Source organism: Rattus norvegicus, chromosome 15, assembly GCF_036323735.1.
Source record: "Rattus norvegicus strain BN/NHsdMcwi chromosome 15, GRCr8, whole genome shotgun sequence".
Classification (NCBI taxonomy): domain Eukaryota; kingdom Metazoa; phylum Chordata; class Mammalia; order Rodentia; family Muridae; genus Rattus; species Rattus norvegicus.
In genome coordinates this window covers 104,463,210-104,482,876 of record NC_086033.1, presented here as the reverse complement: position 1 = coordinate 104,482,876, position 19,667 = coordinate 104,463,210, and the positions used below count along the sequence as shown (strand labels likewise).

Below are 19,667 nucleotides of genomic sequence, written 5' to 3'. Positions count from 1 at the left end.
AATGCCAGAGGCAAAAGATACCCAAGGCCACTGAGGGACTGTGTTTGTCAGGGTTCGCTAGAGTCACGGAACTTATGGGATGTCTCTATGTATTAAGGGAATTCATTGTGATGACTTACTGTTTGTAGCCCAACTCCCCAACAATGGTCAGCTGTGAATGGGAAGTCTAAAGATCTAGTAGTTGTTCAGTCCCAGGAGGCTGGTTATTTGAGCTGGTCTTCTGTGGTTCCAACAGATGTGCTGCCTGGTAAATGCAAGCAGGTGAAAGAAGAGCGAGTCTTCCTTCTTTCAATGTCCTTATTATAGGCCTCTGGCAGAAAGTGTGACCCAGATTTAAGGTGTGCACCACCACACCTGGATCTGGTACTTGCTTTTCCCAGGCTGACCTTGAACTCAAAGATCTGCTTGCCTCAATCTGGTGGGATTAAAGGTGTGTACTACCTTGCCTGGGCCTAAGCTTTTCATGGCCACTATGCCTCAAGAACTCCATGCCCAGATCCAGGTCAGAAACTTGTGTTTTCCGGCCTCAAGATCTGGATCACAGGTGAGCCCTCCAATTCTGGGTTGTAGTTCATTCCAGATGTAATCAAGCTGACAACCAGGAACAGCCATCACAGGGATGAATGGTACATCCATTCAATGGGATAGTATTTGGTCCCGAAAAGGAAGGAAATTCTGACTCATGCTACAACATTAGAAGGTATTCTGCCAAGCAAGACACAGCAGTCAAAAGAGAGCAGAGTGCCAGGACCCAGGCAGCTCATCTGGTAAAATGCCTTGGTAAGTGTGAACTCCTGAACTCAGTGCAGTTGTGATGATCCCAGCACTTGAGAGGCAAAGACAGAAGGACTCCTGGGCTTCCCAGCCACAGCCTAGTTAACTTACCAGGTTGAGGCCAGTGAGAATCACTGTCTCAAAAAGCAAGATGGATGGCCCCTGAGGAACAATACTAAGGCTTTCCTGTGGACTTTATGCCAATGTAAGTAATGCAGGTATACACACACACACACACACACACACACACACACACACACACACGGGCAGATACTATACAATTCCACTATGTGACTAACCTGGGTAGTTCCCCCACTCCTGGGAACAGGAAGTACAATGGGGGCTGCCAGAAGCCAGAGAAGGAAGGAGCTGGGTTGGGGGACATATTGTTTAAGAAATAGGGGCTGGGGATTTAGCTCAGTGGTAGAGCGCTTACCTAGGAAGCGCAAGGCCCTGGGTTCGGTCCCCAGCTCCGAAAAAAAAAAAAGATGTTCCCATGTTACACCCCAGATTCTCAGGGCCACCTCCCAAACCAACTGCTTGCATTCGAATCCTCCTGCTGAAGGACATAACCAGCTCACATCAGCTCTTTCTGCTATGACCCATGCCCCTGTGAAGACCACATCTTCATAAACCCCCTAAGTCAAAGTAAATCTTTCCTCACTGAGATGTGGAAATACACAGCCTTGTAGTCACCACACAGGGACAGTGGTTCGCTCAGTAGCCTTTGGAGCTTATGTGTGCCAGCCCCACACAGAATGGACCCCTTTTCCAAAACTCAAGTTATATAAAGGATGGGTAACTTGGGAGAGGCGGGATATGAACACCCAGCACCCTAAGAGTGCCCTGAACACCCACTGGTGTTTTATTTTCCCAAGTCCAAACTGCTGTGGAATTTCCTTGAGTAACCTTCAGGTACCACATGCTTCTTACTCAGCCATACCACTCCCAAGAGTATCGAGTCCGGCCTGTAGTATTAAGGGCTCTGCCTGGCGCTTGCACCTACGCACGCCAACCTCCCTTCCCTCCTCCTCTGGCTGTGCTTGTGCACATTTCGGCTGCTTTTCCATAAGACACACTGAGTTCAGTAATATATAAAGACAAATTTTATAGGAGGACCTGAGTTCACCTGTGAAGAAGACAAGGATTGCAGCCAGAAGTCTGTAATATTGGCATTGGTAGAGGGGAAGGCTGGTGGGTCCTGGGGCCTTGTTGGCCAGTCAGCCTAGCCCAAATGGTTAGTTTGAAATTCAGTGAGAGAACCTCGCTCAAAAAAATAAGATAGAGAGAGATATGAGAAGATTATGAAGTTGACCTCTATCCACCTTCCAACCAGAACCTTTCTACAGTGGGTGGGCAGGACCCACAAAGGCCACTACTGTCCCCGTTCAAACAAGTGCCACTTGGTCTTGGGATTCAGGGGCTAAAAAGCACATCAGCCAAGCTCCAGCATGGGCTGGAGAGAGCCCAGCACCTGGACCAAGTCCTTTGCTTTGTTTTTGTTTCTTTGAGACAAGCTGTACTGGCTGGTTCTGTGCCAACTTGACACAAGCTGGAGTTATCACAGAGAAAGGAGCCTCAGTTGAGGAAATGCCTCCGTGAGACCCAGCTGTAAGGCATTTTCTCAACTAGTGATCAAGAGGGAAGGACCCAGCCCACTGGAGGTGGTGCCGTCGTCCCTGGGCTGGTGGTCTTGGGTTCTATAAGAAAGCAAGCTGAGCAAGCCAGGGGAAGCAAGTCAGTAAGTAACATCTCTCCACGGCCTCTGCATCAGCTCCTGCTTCCTGGCCTGCTTGAGTTCCAGTCCTGACTTCCTTTGGTGATGAACAGCCATGTGGAAGTGTAAGCTGAATAAACCCTTTCCTCCCCAGCTTGCTTCTTGGTCATGAAATTTGTGTAGTAACTGAAACCCTGACTAAGACACAAGGTCTCACTATAAAACCTTGACTGCATTGACCAGGCTGGCCTTGAACTCTTAGAGATTGTCCTACCTCTGCCTCTTGAATGCTGGGATTAGAGGCATGTGCCCGCACACCCAGCTCGACTGTTTCTTCTAAAGATCGACATTGAGTGTGGGGGCCCGACATTAGCTCACCATTATACATCATCATTCCCCATGACCCATTCTATTTCTGTACCTTGGGATGCATCCACAGGACCACTGAACATCCACTCCAGGATAGGGTTCAATGAAATTGACTCAGCGTTGCTTTGTCTGACCTGGGACCAAAGGGGAGCAGGACCATGCTTTTGCTTCCCTCCTGGCCACCAAATTCCAACTGTTTCTGCAGACCCAACAGCCTCCAGGCTAGCGTAGTGACTATTGGCTCTCCATAGACCACACTTAGGTACTCAAAGGGCCCAGGCTGGGTGAGCAATCTTCACCTCCAGGAGAGAAATGTGTACAGCATGCTTTAGGGAGATAATTGCCTAGGGTAAGCTTATTCCTTTCCTCCTGTACCAATGATGCTCATTGCTCCTGATAGATACCACTGGGAACCACCAGGAACGAAGCCGTACCAAGACCCAGCATTCACTCACGGCCAAATTAGTTTTCATATTAGTAGAGGACCAATAAATCCAAAATTCAGCATGGGACATCTGATCAGTATGCACTGTCCTCAACTGCAGGAGACCTTGGTCTCTCCATTAGGGAAACGGCTGCTGCAGTTCTAACCCCATGAGAGAGGCTTTCTCCACAGCAGCTGGTGCAATGGGATCTCCATGGTTTCTCCACCTTTGGTAAACTGCTATTCAGCCTTTAGAGCCTTCCAAAGTTCACAGGAAGAGCATCTGGTTTCCTGAAGATCCCGCTCCATCCCCGACTCCTGCCCCACCACCAGCTCTAGGAACCCCAGCTTTATGCAAATCTTGCCACATTGGCTTTTTTTTTTTTCTATTTTTTTTTTTTTTTTTTTTTTTTTGAAGCTGGGGACCGAACTCAGGGCCTTGTGCTTGCTAGGCAAGTGCTCTACCACTGAGCCAAATCCCCAACCCCGCCACATTGGCTTTTATATCGCCTTTAACTGCTTATCCCCTCCTGAGTGCTTGACCGGTTTAGAAGCCCAATTTGCACGCTGGTCTAAGACACTCCTCTGGAGACACTCATACAGAGCCAAACATATGCCTCATCACGGGCACAGCAAAGCCACAGAAGCCTTGCTGGTCCCAAGGTTCTTGCCGAATTAACACTCCTCTTAACCCTTCATTGATCAGGGTCTCTCTGACCCAGGGGACTGGGGAGCACACGCCGCCTCCCTTGCTGACATTAACGTATATTTCCTTACTCCTCGACGTTTGATTCTTTTCATGGACTCAGATCCACAAGGGGGCTGTCTGGTAAAGATCTAATCTGCTGTAAGGAACAGCCGATTAGAGTCTCCTCTCTTCTATGTGCTTTACCTACCTGCCATGGAGCTCTATGGTATCATAGAGTGTTCTGTATCCGTCCCTTGTGCAGGCTAGCTCTTCTTTCTGGGCACACAGCTGAACCTCAGTTACATCTTGTCACCCAATGTCAGAGCAATGCAACTTCTACCGTAGGTTTCTCACAGCCCTGGTTCCACACGTGATATGTTTGGAGAAAGCAACATAATCTCTGGTCCATCAGCCATCATTCCCGAATGTCCCCATATTCCCTTGGTGGATTGTGTTCATCGATGAGGCAGGTTCTTTGGGACTGTCCCTGAGGCTCCTCTACCCTCAGTCAGCTTAGCCTCTATTATCTGTCTCTGTCCCCATAAGGACAACACAGATGGCTCCCCCCCCCCCCACCAAGCTCCTCTTTGGCTCTGTCTGCCTCCCGTTTGGGCAAGCAATGTTGCATTACCTCTTCCTGGGGAGACAGGAACAAATGTCCGCTCACCCATGATGAAGCAAGAAAGCAGGCCCAGAAACCATTCTCCCTAAGTCTAACAAACATGCACTCACTCACACTCACACCCACATCCACACAGAAGAATAAAATGAACATTAAAGTTTTAAATCGAACTGATGGTCTAGTTCTAGGAAGGCTGAGCGAGGCGAGGGGAGTTCACAGAGCTTCTGACAAGGCTCCTGGTTTGTGTTCCGGTCTCGATGATGCCTCTGCTGGTGCAGCTGACGACTCCCTCCTGCAATCCCCCCAGATCAATGTCATCAATCCACATCACTCCTCATCACTCTTTGAGGGTTCCAATCTGCACCATGCTCCTTTGGAGGGGGAGTCAGGCTCTTCAGTATGCAGAGGCTTGCAGTTAGAAACAAAGGGTCCTCGGGAAGACAAAGGGTGATATGTGAGCACAATATGCCAGAAACATGGGTGGACACGAGTGTGCCTTTCTACAGCGTTGGGATTTCTTATGTATCAACAAGTTCACAAGCTATGTGTGGTAGTTTGAATGAGAAATATCCACACAGGCTCTTGTGTTTAAATACTTGCCCCTCTGTTGGTGGTGCTGATTAGGGAGGTCATGAACCTTTAGTGGGTGGAGTCTTGCTGGATATCAGATCATTGTGCCGGAGTGATATGCTAGAGGAAGCAGATCAGTGAGGCTGGGTCTGAAGAGTTTATATCCCAGCTCCACTTCCTGTTTCCTCTCTCTGCTTCCCAGCTCCCTGCTCCTGCTACAATAACAGATTCTTTTATTTCAATCTTTATTATTAGTATCTTAGCTAGTCATTATGTATTTTATGTAGATGGATGTTTTGTCTGTCTATATGTCTGCTCGCCAGAAGAGGGCATCTGATCCCATAGGACTACAGTTATAGACAGATGTGAGCCACCGTGTGGTTGCTGGGAATTGAACTCAGGAACTCAGGAACTCAGCACCCCGTGCTTTTAACTGATGAGCCATCTCTCCATACTTCAATCTTTTTTTTTAATTTAAGATTTATTTATTTATTGTATGTGGATACATTGTTGATGTCTTCAGACACACCAGAAGAGGGCATCAGATCTCATTACAGATGGTTGTGAGCCACCGTGTGATTGCTGGGAATTGAACTCAGGACCTTTGATAGAGCAGCTGGTGCTCTTAACCACTGAGCCATCTCTCCAGTCGACCTCTATCTTAATTATTAATATTAACTCTTAGATTACACATTGAAATTCACAGACTATGTTGCAAAATGTATGTGTACACGTATGTGTGTGTGTGTGTGTGTGTGTGTGTGTCTGTGCGTGTGTTTTACAGAACAGCTGACCACATAGTTCAGAGGGACCATTCTGGAAACATAACAGAAAGTGGACAAAGAGGCATGGAAACACCTACCTCAACAGGGACAGATGGGAAGTTTTAAGAACCACAGGAACACAGAGATGCCTTATGCTGATCTGGGTGGCAGGCGAACTTGAGTGTCAGTGTGAAGTGGGCTGAGCACTGGAGGCAGGAGAACCTGGACCCCAGCGGGGAGATCATGCGGTGGAAACAGAAAAAGACAAACAAGAAGGGGAAACTAAGTAGCGTTGTTCTCACTCTGCATGTAAGCCGGTCAGTCCTGCTCTCCTTTCCTTGCTTCTGGCTCAGGAGTTCCAGCACCGAGGGCATCTCCCTGCCCTGAGCCCACAATAGGGTTCTTCCATACTTCCTTGCCCTCGGATAGCCTCGCTCCCCCTGGGCTACTCCTGAGAGTGAAGAGGTTACCCCTTCCCAGCAATGTTGTTGTTGCTGTTCCTGTGAGACGCATCCCAAAGTACACAAAGCATTGTGAAAGAAAAGGTTCGTTACCTACGTCTTCCCATCTGGCTCAGCCTAACCCATGTCTGTGTAAAACTTTTGTCACTGGGCTGGAGAGATGCCTCAGCAGTGAAGAGCACTCGTTCCGAGTTCTGAGTTCAATTCCCAGCAACCATGCGGTGGGTTACAGTCATCTCTAAGGGATCTGTTGCCCTCTTCTGGCATATAGGTGTTCATGCAGACAGAGCACTCATTAAAAAACTATTCCTCTTAGAGTTTGATCAGTGCGTGCACCCTCATGAAGCTGCCAAGGTGCTGGCTCTGTCTGTGGAGCAGGGAAATCCCCCACACCTGTATTGAGTGCACTAGATCGCACAATCAGATTCTGGCACAGCCCTACTACCATGAGCCCTGCTCCTGCCACGGCTCCCTCCTCTGCTTAAGGCCCTCTGGCTTCCACATGACGACTGAGCCCCAGATAAATCATCTCCTGTTCTGGGGGGAGGGGCTTCTACTACTTAGGGGGGAGGGGCTTCTACTACTTAGTCAACAACCGTTTTTTATTTTTCTCTTTTTTTTTTTTTTTTTTTTTTTTTTTTTTTTTTTTTTTTTGGAGCTTGGGACCGAACCCAGGGCACTGCGCTTGCTAGGCAAGCGCTCTACCACTGAGCTAAATCCCCAACCCCAACAACCATTTTTTTTTTTTTTGGTTCTTTTTTTCGGAGCTGGGGACCGAACCCAGGACCTTGCGCTTCCTAGGTAAGCGCTCTACCACTGAGCTAAATCCCCAGCCCCCCAACAACCATTTCTTAAAAGATCTATTTCATTATTTTTTAAAGATTAATTTTACTATTTTTATTTATTTACAGTTTTATTTTTTAAATCATTTTTATTTATGTGTATGTGTATGTGTGTGTGTGTGTGCGCGCGCGCGCGCGTGTGTGCATATTGCATATACCCACACGTCTATATGTACACCACATGCATGTAGGTTCCAGAGGAGCTGAGAAGTGGGTGCTGGATCCCCTGCACTAGGGTTGTAGGAGTCATGGGCAGCTGGACATGTGCTGGGAGCCCAACTTGGCTCCTCTTTTTTTTTTTTTTTTTTTTTTTGGTTCTTTTTTTCGGAGCTGGGGACCGAACCCAGGGCCTTGAGCTTCCTAGGTAAGCGCTCTACCACTGAGCTAAATCCCCAGCCAACTTGGCTCCTCTTTAAGAGCACCGTGCACTCTCGACTGCTAAGCCACCTCTGCAGTCCTTCGATAACTTTTTTTTAAAAAATAATTTTTATCCCCTTTTGATCTATAGCTTCTCATATTTCCCTTGTTTCTAGGACCCTCTAGTCGATCGATATTATGTAAATCTTCGCCATGAATCTTGGTGGGAATCAAAGCTGCAGACAACTCTATAATATGAGATGGTGAACAGCTACGTGTCGGACAGCCAGGACTCTGGAATCAGATGTGGGTTTGAGTTTCCAGTACTGTTCTCATCTGACCTGGGGCAAGTAATTTAAAGTCTCCAAACTTCAATCTCCACAACCATAAAATGTGGACATAGCCCTTGTGAAGATCCCATAAAATAACAGGTTATATCTGCCAAATAATTACTAAATGCCAGAGTCAGATTTAAGGACTTAAAAGTATTAACTCATTTGGAAATTTACAACCGCCTCAGGAGAGTCCTTGAGCAGCCTTGAACGCAATGGGGCTTGAGAGATGGCTGGGTGGGTGTCTCAGGGTTTTACTGCTGTGAACAGACACCATGACCAATGCAACTCTTATAAGGACAACATTTAATTGGGGTTGGCTTACAGGTTCAGAGGTTCAGTCCATTATCATCAAGGCAGGAGCATAGCAGCATCCAGGCAGGCATGGTGCAGGAGGAGCTGAGAGTTCTACATCTTCATCTGAAGGCTGCTAGCAGAATACTGGCTTCCAGGCAGCTAGGATGAGGGTCTTAAGCCCACACCCACAGTGACACACCTACTCCAACAAGGCCACACCTCCTAATAGTGCCACTTCCTGGGCCAAGCATATACAAACCATCACAGTGGGTAAGAGCACTTGCAGGTCTTGTGAAGGGCCCAGGTTCAGTTCCCAGCACCCACACCAGGCAGTGCACACACCTGTCAGTAATGACTGTTCTGTGGGCACTCACATGCACGCGGTACATAGACACTACTTGGGCACACATACAAAAAGTATGCTGCTTCTAAAGGGAGACACAGAAGGATTTTAAAAAAACAATGAGTCCAACGGCATGCATGCGCATGCAGACTTGGGATAAAGAGGTGAGGAGTCTGGCAAGGTAGACATCTTGTCTTGAAATCCAGTTCCGAGAATCCACAAGGGACAACGAGATTGTGCAACTCCCCAATGAGCCTCTGGGCTCCGTGGTCACTGTGGAACAGGTAGTTCTCCACGGTCTAACCGCCACATTACTCAGTCAGCTCGTTTTTACGAGAGACTTTTATTATTCTCTGAGGAGTGTGAAAACCTTTCTAATGAGTATCTCATACGAAATGCCAGAGGCATTTAGAGGAACTTAGCGGTGATCTGAGACACAGTTCTGTGCACTAGGAGGCTGGCTGCCCTTACGCTGAGCATCTACTGAGAGATGTCGCTGCATGATATCACAAAACAAAGACAGCACACACGGCTACTCGAGGAGTGCTTTGGTCTCAGAGATATGAGCAAATCCTAAAACGCCCTGTTAACACCATCGTATCTTGTATTGTACTCTTGGTTGAGCAACCAACCTACAGAACCAAGTGTAATCACCATGAGGACAGCTGTTTTATTTTTAATCACACAGAAACTGCGAAAACGCTGTCATTTTAAACGTGTGGTCAAGGGCAGCTAACTGTGAAAATCCACTTAGGAAATTCCTACTTTTAAAGAAAGATTTATTTATTTTTATTTTATGCGAATGCTTGTGCCTGAGTGAGTGTATGGATGTCCATGCAGTGCCCCCAGAGACAAGAAGAGGGCATGGATACCTTGAAACTGGAGTGACAGGAGGTTGTAAGCTGCCATGTGGGTGCTGGGAACTAAACCTGGGTCTTCCTCAAAAGCACCAAGTGCCCTCAGCTGATGAGAGTCATCTCTCCATTCCCAGAAACCCTTATTTATGGCCAAGGTTTTGCCAATACATGTCTGTGCCATAACAGAATGCCACAGGCTGGTGGCTTATGTGAAAGAGACATCTTTTTTCTCAAACTTCTGGACACTGAGAAGTCTAAGATTGAGACATGCATTTCAAAGCACAAGGAGTTGGTCCAGCAGGTAAAAAGAGCTTGCCACTCAGGCCTGACAACTTGAGTTCACTCCCTGGAAATCCCACAAAAAGCTTGGTGCTGTTATGTGTATCCGTGGTCCCAGTACTCCTGTGGTGTGGTGGGGGACGGCAGTAGGAGTCAGCCAGTTAGCCTGAAGTCAGCAAAAAAGATTCTGCTCCCTGGGTTCTGTCCCCAGCTCCGAAAAAAAAAGAAAAAAGAAAAAAGAAAAAAGAAAAAAGAAAAAAGAAAAAAAAAAAAGATTCTGCCTCCACAGGTGGAAGGAAGAACTGACTCCTGAAAGCGGTTGTCCTCTGAGCTACCCACACAGGCTGCAGCATATCATGCCCACACTCACACACGTAAACATATGCACTCATACAAAATAAACCAAAATTCTGAAGAAAGGCATGTGCCTCGCTAATACCATGTTTTGCCATCGTGTGGCATAAGCCAAAATCTCTTGTGTAAGGACCGTGCATTGGTTGCTTTTGAGATACCTGATAACAGGTATTCCTTAGGAGAGGAAGGGCTAAGTGCAACGTCGGTCTTTTGGATCAATATGGCATGGGCTGTAGTCTAGGCAGGAAGTGAATGGGGTCAAAGTTCATCCCAAGCATCCTTGGGAAAGAGGGAAAGAAATCAGTGCTGATGTGCAGAGACCATAATCAGGCAGGCTTGGAATACTTAGGAAGCCTCCTTAGCTCCCGGACGACCACTCCCGCCTTCAGTAACAGTCCCAGAGTCACCGAGAGGTATGCCCTTCGGTGAATCCCCATCGGCTCCGGTCACAGTACATAGTACTTGGCACCTTCTCTGAATCCACTTGTACTTGGCTGAAGCTAACAGTGTGTTCTGGGCTGTGGCCAGCCATGGAGAGCAGGATGCTTGAAAAATCTAAGGGCCTGTCGCCCACAGGTCATTTCACCGAAGGGACCATGACTCCTAGGAGACATCCTTGGCCCGAATGGATTAATCACTGAGATATTCTTTGCCTCAGTAGACCTTACTGCCCATGTACCCTCTTCTTGAATAGCAATTTCCTAATTAAAACATTCCCTCCTGTAACGAAGAAAGAGACTCAGGAGACCCTGTAAACAACCTTTGAGTCCCAAAGAGCTGAGCCCGGCAAGATTCACAAGGGCTGTACATGCAGTAAATAACTGCTGGGAAGGGAGACGCTAGGACCGGCCTGCAGGAGGCACTCTAACCCGCCAGGTCATGCCTCCTGCAGCTTGTACTGAGAGCTCCAGGGTCGCAGCTCTGACAAGTCATTACCCAGGCTGGGGGACTCTTGGTTCATGCAGTTGCCTTTGTGTCACTCCCGCTCCTGCGTGTAGCCCCTTGTCTTAGTTTGCTTTCTACCGATGTCCTAAAACAATGTGACCGAAAGCAGCTTGAAGGGTGGGGGTGGGGGGGAGGGGTTTATTTGGTTTCTAAGTTACAGTCCATCCTCAGGGGAAGACAAAGACAAAGCTCAAGGCAGGAACCTGGAGACAGGACCTGAGGCTGGTGCAGTTGAGGAAGGCTGCTTACTGACTTTCTTTCACACCACAGGACCACCTGCCCAAGGATGGTATGGTCCACAGAAGGCTGAGCCCTTCCATATCAATCACCAATCAAGAAACCCTCTCCCGGTTGTCTACAGGCCAATCTGATGGAGGCAGTTTCTTGGTTGAGATTCTTGTCTCCGTTAGCTCTGGCTTGTATCAGGTTTGCCAGGGCTCTCTTCTCCCCATGCTCCTGTAGTAACCCCAGTGACGTTTGCCAAGATGGACTTCAGTGGAATCAGTACGTTGGTCTATCATTGGTCCCTTAGTTAAGGCGAGGAAGCATTTGTTTGTAACTCCCTAGGAAAACTTAATACCGATAGAGCTATTAGAAGATGCTTTTCATCAAACTAACAGCTAACCAAAACAATAGAAAAAAAAAAATACAGGAATCCCAACTCAAGAGAACGGTAAGGCTCCTGAAAAAAATAATCCCGTAGTGAGAATAGAAAGGTATCCTGGGATGGCCATTGCCCCGACACACACCTACTGGTCCATCCACTGATTAACTAACCAAGAAAAAGCAAGCTTTGGATTGGACCTACAGATAGACTCCCATGATTCTAGCACTCAAGAGGAAACAGGAGGATCAGGAGTTCAAGGTTACCCTCAGATACAGAGCAAGTTCTAGGCTAACCTGAGCTACAGGAGATCTTGTCTCAGGAAAAAAAAAAAAAAAAAGAGACAGGGATTATGACCTAGATGGAAGGAGGAAGTCACCTGGCCAAGGACCTATAGTGGGGGGGGGGGTATAGGTTGTAAATACCAATCCTATACTCTTTTCTCCTCCTCCTGGTTTCCATGATGTAAACCACGCTGCTCCAGTGAGGCCTCCCAGAATCATAGGCCATCAGAACCAAAACTGTGAGCCCGAATAAATCCTCCACATGGTATTTATGTAAGACATTTTGGGCACAGTGAAGAAAGGTAATTAATTCCTCCACATACTGGTTTTTATGCCAGTATTAGGAAAACTGGGTAAAAGGTGCCTGGAACCTCCTTGTATTATTTCTTCCAAATAAAAATTTAGTTTTGGGGGGCTGGAGAAATGGCTCAGCGGTTAAGAGCACTGTCTGCTCTTCCAGAGGTCCTGAGTTCAAATCCCAGCAACCACATGGTGGCTTACAACCATCCGTAATGGGATCTAGTGCCCTCTTCTGGCATGCGGGTGTACATGCAGATAGAGCACCCATACACATTAAAAAAATTAGTTTTCAAACAGTGGGGATGGTTGACATGGCCCAGAGGGTGGAACCCTGAGCCTCTTGATATGATACAGTAAGAAACATCACTGCTGAAGGACTGGTGCCCCAAACACATGACCCAAGCTGAAAGGCGTGCTATTAAACCACAGGATAGTCCATAGAAGGCTGGAGGACTGTCATAGAGAATGCTGCCGGGATGGCTCAGGGGTTAAGAGAGAATGTAAGAAGCCAAGTTCCGTTCCCAGCAACCACATCACAACTTCCTGTAACTCCCGCACCAGGTAGCTAGCATGCCGTCTTCTGGCTTCCACAAGTATTGCACCCTTATGCATATCTCACACATGAATTGAAAATAAAATTCATTTTTTAATTAAAATACATTTAATTAAAATTTATTTAATAAATAAAAATGAAAGCTTTGAAACAATGGGCAAAACACTGACATACCTTCACAAAATGAGTGTCAAAGGGACGCAGAAAAGTTTTCTTGGCATCTCCAGTCATTGGAGAAGTGTAAATTAAAACCACGGAGAAAAAGCCCTGTTGATTGGCGTCTGCCAATCAGAATTGGAGCTCTTTTAGCCTAGACCTTATACAATTTGTTAACCTTCTTTAAAGGTAGTCAGAGATATAAAACTGTGTTTAGCTCTCCAACTGAGTGTGGTGACTCAGACCAGGAAACTCAGCACTCAGTAGACAGAGGCAGGAGGATTCTAACTTTGAAGCCAGCATAGGTTACATAGTATACACTGCAGGCCATGGTTTGGGCAACACAGGAGACCCTGTCTCAAAAACAAAACAAGACAAGACAAAAAAAACAAAGCAAAACTGAAGGAAAGAGTGTGTGTGTGTATATTCCCGCAACTTTTTTTTTTTTTTTTTTGGTTCTTTTTTTCGGAGCTGGGGACCGAACCCAGGGCCTTGCGCTTCCTAGGTAAGCGCTCTACCACTGAGCTAAATCCCCAGCCCCATATTCCCGCAACTTAATAAACGCAGGCACAGCTTTCTAAGCCGGCACTCCGTAAGGACGAAGCCATGTTCAGCTCGAGCGCCAAGATTGTGAAGCCCAATGGCGAGAAGCCGGACGAGTTCGAGTCTGGCATCTCTCAGGCGCTGCTCGAGTTGGAGATAAACTCGGATCTGAAGGCGCAGCTGCGGGAACTCAACATCACCGCGGCAAAGGAAATCGAAGTCGGTGGTGGTCGGAAAGCCATCATAATTTTTGTACCAGTTCCTCAGCTGAAATCTTTCCAGAAAATCCAAGTCCGGCTAGTTCGTGAATTGGAGAAAAAGTTCAGTGGGAAACACGTAGTCTTCATTGCTCAGAGGAGGATTCTGCCTAAGCCAACCCGGAAAAGCCGTACGAAAAATAAGCAAAAGCGCCCCAGAAGCCGCACCCTGACAGCAGTCACGACGCCATCCTTGAGGATTTGGTCTTCTTCCCAAGTGAAATTGTGGGCAAGAGGATCCGTGTGAAACTGGATGGCAGCCGGCTCATAAAAGTTCATTTAGACAAAGCACAGCAGAACAATGTGGAGCACAAGGTCGAAACTTTTTCTGGTGTGTACAAGAAGCTCACAGGCAAGGATGTTAACTTTGAATTCCCAGAGTTTCAGTTGTAAAGAAAATGACTGAATAAAGTGTCATTCATAATAAAAAATAATAATAATAAATGCAGGCACAGTTGGGGGTGTTTACAGGCGGTCTCTGCTATTTTGTCTTTGTGTTCTTTTCTGGTGTGTTTGTTCAGAAAGACAGTCAGTTAAATTGAGAGCACAAATTTGTAATTATTTACACGTTGTTGTCAAAGTCTTTCTGGAGTGGTGAAGCAGGAATTGTTAAGAATCCACTCCTCTGTAAGAGTGCTTTGAACACCAGCAAGGGACACTGATCTTTCTGACATTGTGCTTTCCTGATTCCCAACCTCCACTTTTGGCTCTGCAAAAATCCTGAAACCCCATCATTTCTTCTCTGAATCCCAGAGTATGGAGACATTGTTAAGGCCTGGGTAACTGTTGCCTGTCTCGACAGCCATTTTGTGCTGTTACAAAGAAACATTCTCATGCCCCAGTTGACTGCATGTTCTGTTAAGTTCTGTGTTTTGCTGTTGGTGGGAGCCAATCACGATAGAAGTCAGTTAGAACTGTTTTGTATAGTTAGCCACAGTAAGCTGTTAGAGTTTTGCTTTTTATAAGCTGCCCCTGGGGTGGACCCCAACATAAGAAAGACACCTGCACCAATATAAGAAGCCATTTGGAGTAAAACTTCCATTTTGAGTAGAGGTCGAATAAAGTTTAAGTTCCTAAGACCTCCTTGGGAATTGATGTCCTACTAGACAGAATATGGTCAGGTATGTGGATAACTGATATCCTGGTTGGCAAGTTAAGACATGAGTGTTAGATAAGGCAAGTCCCCTGAATATCTCAACCAATGGGAAAACATACACACACACACACACACACACACACACACACACACACACACACACAAACCACACAATAGGGCAGGTGTACAATCTCCTAAATCCCAATTGATGAAATAATTTGGCACACATGTTTGTGGATTTTAGGCTTAAAAGGTTCTGTAATATTTTGGCTAGGGGGGTCACAGTTCAGTTCCGGAATCTGGATTGTGTCCCTGATTGATCTGTCTCGGGGTGTACATGCTATAAACCAGTCCTGTTTGGCTGAGATCTCCGTGTCTGAGTGGTTCACGTGGCAGACCCCAACATAAGTTACTTCCCAGCAGGTACCAGAAGGAGGATTATCCCTGGCGGTCCCCTAAAGGCCACATCACTAGCAACAGCCTCTAGGCAACCCAGATCATTCTCCCACTCCTACAGTAACCATAGATACCCTAGCCCTAGCTGCAGCCCTGAAGCAGAAATGCTGTTCATGAACTAATGATTTTAGTTATTCTTTATTTTTATAATTGTTTTGTGTGTGTGCACACATGTACATGTATATATGTGCCAATTTGTGTGCAGGGTCAAGCCAGAGGACAGCCTTGGGTGTTATCCTTAGTATCATGGTTTGAACATGCTTGGCCCAGGGAGTGGCACTACTTGGAGGTGTGACCTTGTTGGAATAGGTATGGCCTTGTTGGAGTAGGGGTGTCATTGTGGGTGTGGGCTTTAAGACCCTATTCCTAGCTGCCTGGCAGCCAATATTCTGCTAGCAGCCTTCAGATGAAGATGTAGAACTCTCAGCTCCTCTTGCACCATGCCTGGCGGGATGCTGCCATGATCCCGCCTTGATGATAATGAAATGAACTTCTGAACCTGTAAGCCAGCCCCAATTAAATGTTGTCCTTATAAGAGTTGCCTTGGTCATGGTGTTCGATCACAGCAGTAAAACCCTAAGACACTTAGGGACTCCATTCACCTCCTTTTAGACAGGATCTCTCACTGACCTAAAGCTCACTGTGGTGCTTGTGGGTCAAGAAGCAAGCCCTCAGCTGCTGCTCCCATGCCATGCCTGCCTACCTGTTGCTGCTTCCAACCAGAGGGTCGTGGACTCTACCCATCTGAAACCATAAGCCCCAAAGAAACTCTACTTCTTTTTTTTTTTTTTTTTGGTTCTTTTTTTCGGAGCTGGGGACCGAACCCAGGGCCTTGGGCTTCCTAGGTAAGCGCTCTACCACTGAGCTAAATCCCCAGCCCCGAAACTCTACTTCTTATAAGTTGTCTTGGTCGTGATGCCTTATCATGGCAATAGAAAAGTAACCAAGATGCTCACCAACTAGGCTAGACTGTTCAGTCAGTGAGCCTCAGATGGTTCTCCGCAGCTGTGGGGGTACAAACACGCCATGGTATTCAGCATTTTGTATGGGTTCTGAAGATCACATGCAGGTCTTTACGCTTGTAAGTTAAGTACAGATGCTTTGCTGACTGAGGTATTTCCCCCAAGCCCCACAAGGGAATTCAGTAAGCACAAAATGAACGCATTCACAGCAGGATCCAGATGAAGAGAGCCATGGCTCAAGGGGTCCAGAGGATATGTGTTCACACACCGTAAGCTTTCAGAGACGCATTCCAGCTGGGGTTTGCTGGACTCAAGTTAGTGAGAGGCCCTGTCTCAAGGGAAAGAGGAAAAAAGTGAACAGAGAAGAACATGCAAGGTCCTTCCTGGACTCCACACATATGCACAGGCACATTTAGCCTCAAACAGGTATGCACACATAGTACAGGTGCACACACACACACACACACACACACACACACACACACACACAACCAAATTAAAAAACTAAAATCTTGGCACTGTTCTTACTATGCCTTTCTTTCTTTCTTTCTTTCTTTCTTCCTTTCTTTCTTTCTTTCTTTCTTTCTTCCTCTCTTTCTTTCTTTCTCTTGGGGGGCTGGGTCTCTCTATGTGAAGGGCATTCACAGGATGCCCTTCTCTCTCCCCCCCTTTCTTCTTCCTTTTTTTTTTTAAGGTTTATTTTTATGTATATGAGCACACTGTCGCTCATATACATAAAAATGGTAACAAAACAAAGAAAACCATAAATCTAGTCGCTTTTCAAATGGTGGGCGGGACACAGAAAGGTTGGAAATTTTAGCCATAGGTGCTGTCTGAAGGTGCTGTCTGAAGCTTTTTTTTTTTTTTTTTTTTTTTTTTTTTTTTTTTTTTTTTTTGGTGGTACTAGCTGTCTGCACATTCCTAATGGTCTCAAATATGGCAGCTCACAGACAGAGCTATCAAGAAAGCTGAAGAAGGCCTGAGACAAATTGGCTCTGGACTTGTAACATTTCAAACAGTGGGCTCTGCTTAGCAACCGCCTCCGCAGAAGACTCAGCAGGAGCTGCTCCTCTCTCTGGAACCCACTGCTCACTATGTAGCTGAGGATGGCTGTGAACTCCGATGCCCCTGCTACTATGTCTCACGTGCTGGAACTGGCACATGAGACCACAGCCAGCTAGAAAGCCATTTGTTTATTCTACCTTAATTTTTTTAAAATTTTGTTTTGAATTCTGTGTATGTATGTGTGTGCCTCTCTGTGTGTGAGTGTTTGTAAATGAGTGTAGGTGCCCTCGGAGGCAGAGAAAGGGTGTTGGATCCTCTGGATCTAGAGAAGTACAGGCAATCATGAGCCTCCTAGTATGGGTGCCAAGAACCAAACTGGGTCCTTGAATCCATCGCTCCAGCATTTCATCCTACATTTTATTTTCTTTTTTAAAAATTCTTTAATGTATTTTATGTATGGGTACACTGTAGCTGTCAGACACACTAGAAGAGGGCGTCAGACCCCATTACAGATGACTGTGAGCCACCATGTGGTCGCTGGGTAGCTGGGAATCGAACTCAGGACGTCTGGAAGAGCAGTCAGTGCTCTTAACCTCTGAGCCACCTCTCCAGCTCCCTCATCCTACATTTTCAATGGCATTGTTTGAGTACTGGGGCCGGCTAGCGGTAGAGTCCTTTCCTAGCTTGTGTGAGACCCTGAGGTCTATCCCCAGGGTTGCCAAAAAGAAACAAAGTACTGTTTAGCTGTAAGTTTTTATTGTTCTTTTGTTTATTTGATACAACTCATCCAGAGGGCAATGTCTGGAGATTTCATCTTGGCATATGTTCTTTTCCCGTCTGTCATTAGCTGGGCTTCCCATTGGTCACTGTTGGAGCTGCTCTGGCTTTTGGCTAAAGTCTACTTTGCCGGACATTCTAATTGATACCCCTATCTCTCTTACTCTTGCACACATATTCATTCGCCTCTGCTTTTCCTTTCCGTGTGTCTTTGTGTTTGGAGGGCAGGCTCATCCTTGACTGGGGCTCAGCATCGTGTAGGATCTTACTTGGTTGAGATGTTCTTCATATGATATGATGTCACCTGACTGACCTTTTGTACTGTAGTTGTTGCTGGTTGTTTGTGTACTGCTGTGCTGCCTGGTGTAGAATTTAACTGGACACACACACACACACACACACACACACACACACACAGACATATACTCACACAGAGACATACATACACATACATAGACATACACACTCACACAGACACAGACACATAGACATACACTCACAGAGATACACACACACACACACAGACATACACTCACACAGAGACATACATACACATACACAGACATACACACACTCACACAGACACAGACACATAGACATACACTCACAGAGATACACACACACACACACAAACATAGCCATACACTCACACAGACATACACATACATATAGACGTATATACACAGAGACATATACACAGACACACACACATATATATATACACATTCACACACAGACATACATATTCACACACACACACTTACACAGACCCCTTGCTCCCAGACACCCCACAAAACTGCTAATGATCAATTTGTGACTGAGAAGGACCAAGGATGAAGCCTGTGCCACCCACCCACACTCTAGCACACACCATCTTGTTTCTTTTCCAGTCCAAGACAACTCCACCCACTTGAAAGCCTGTGTCTGTTATTTCTGGTCTCATCTCCCACCCTAAGCACATTTCTCCAAAAGCAATTCTTTGAGTTTATTCCCCTCCATCTCAATGTGTTTGCATGATTAAATTTCAGATGATTCAAAGAGGACATTTTTTTTTTCCAGCCAAGATCAAGAAAAAAAACTCCTCGTCCTGGGAGACTAAAGTCTGGCTTCTCAGGATGGTTGTGCAGCAGAGCCCGGGTCCCACCTAGAGAACAGCTCCAGAGCACACTGTGCTTGAACAGTTGCTGCATGCTTAAGACCACGGGGGCTAAGAAGCTCTTCTCGGGATTGTGGCCTATGCCAAGGCGCCCCGCCTCAGGGATTTCACCCGTGTGCGCCAAGGCGATGGTTTATTCGGCTTCGGGTGGAACCCAGTGATTTATGCAAACTAGGTTTGCACTGCACCAACAGAGCTACACTCTCAGCCCTTCTGTTTTTTTTGTGTGAATTTGAAAAAACAGTTTGAAGTTCCCTTGGAGGGACGATGGCCTCATTGTGTTCTACCACACTTTGTTAAATCTTTCATAGGATTCCTTTGAATCGGTTTCATTTTTCTTTTGGATTTCATTGTATATCATAGTCTCCATTAAGACAAAAGATAATAATTTGTACTATCAAACTCCCCCATTAGTCATCCTGACGGATTTATCTTTTCCTTTGAGTCTTTCAAAATGCAAATTAAATTGTCCGTTTTTAATGGTCCCTGAAAGGAATGGTTTCTAATGGTAACCCCTTCCTAT

At 46.3% G+C, this 19,667-nt stretch overlaps 1 pseudogene; it reads left to right on the top strand.

Annotated features, from left to right (window-relative positions):
- Positions 1-13,470: 13,470 nt before the first annotated feature.
- On the top strand, positions 13,471-14,136 carry Rps7-ps12 (ribosomal protein S7, pseudogene 12; annotated as a pseudogene).
- The last annotated feature ends 5,531 nt before the right edge of the window (positions 14,137-19,667 follow it).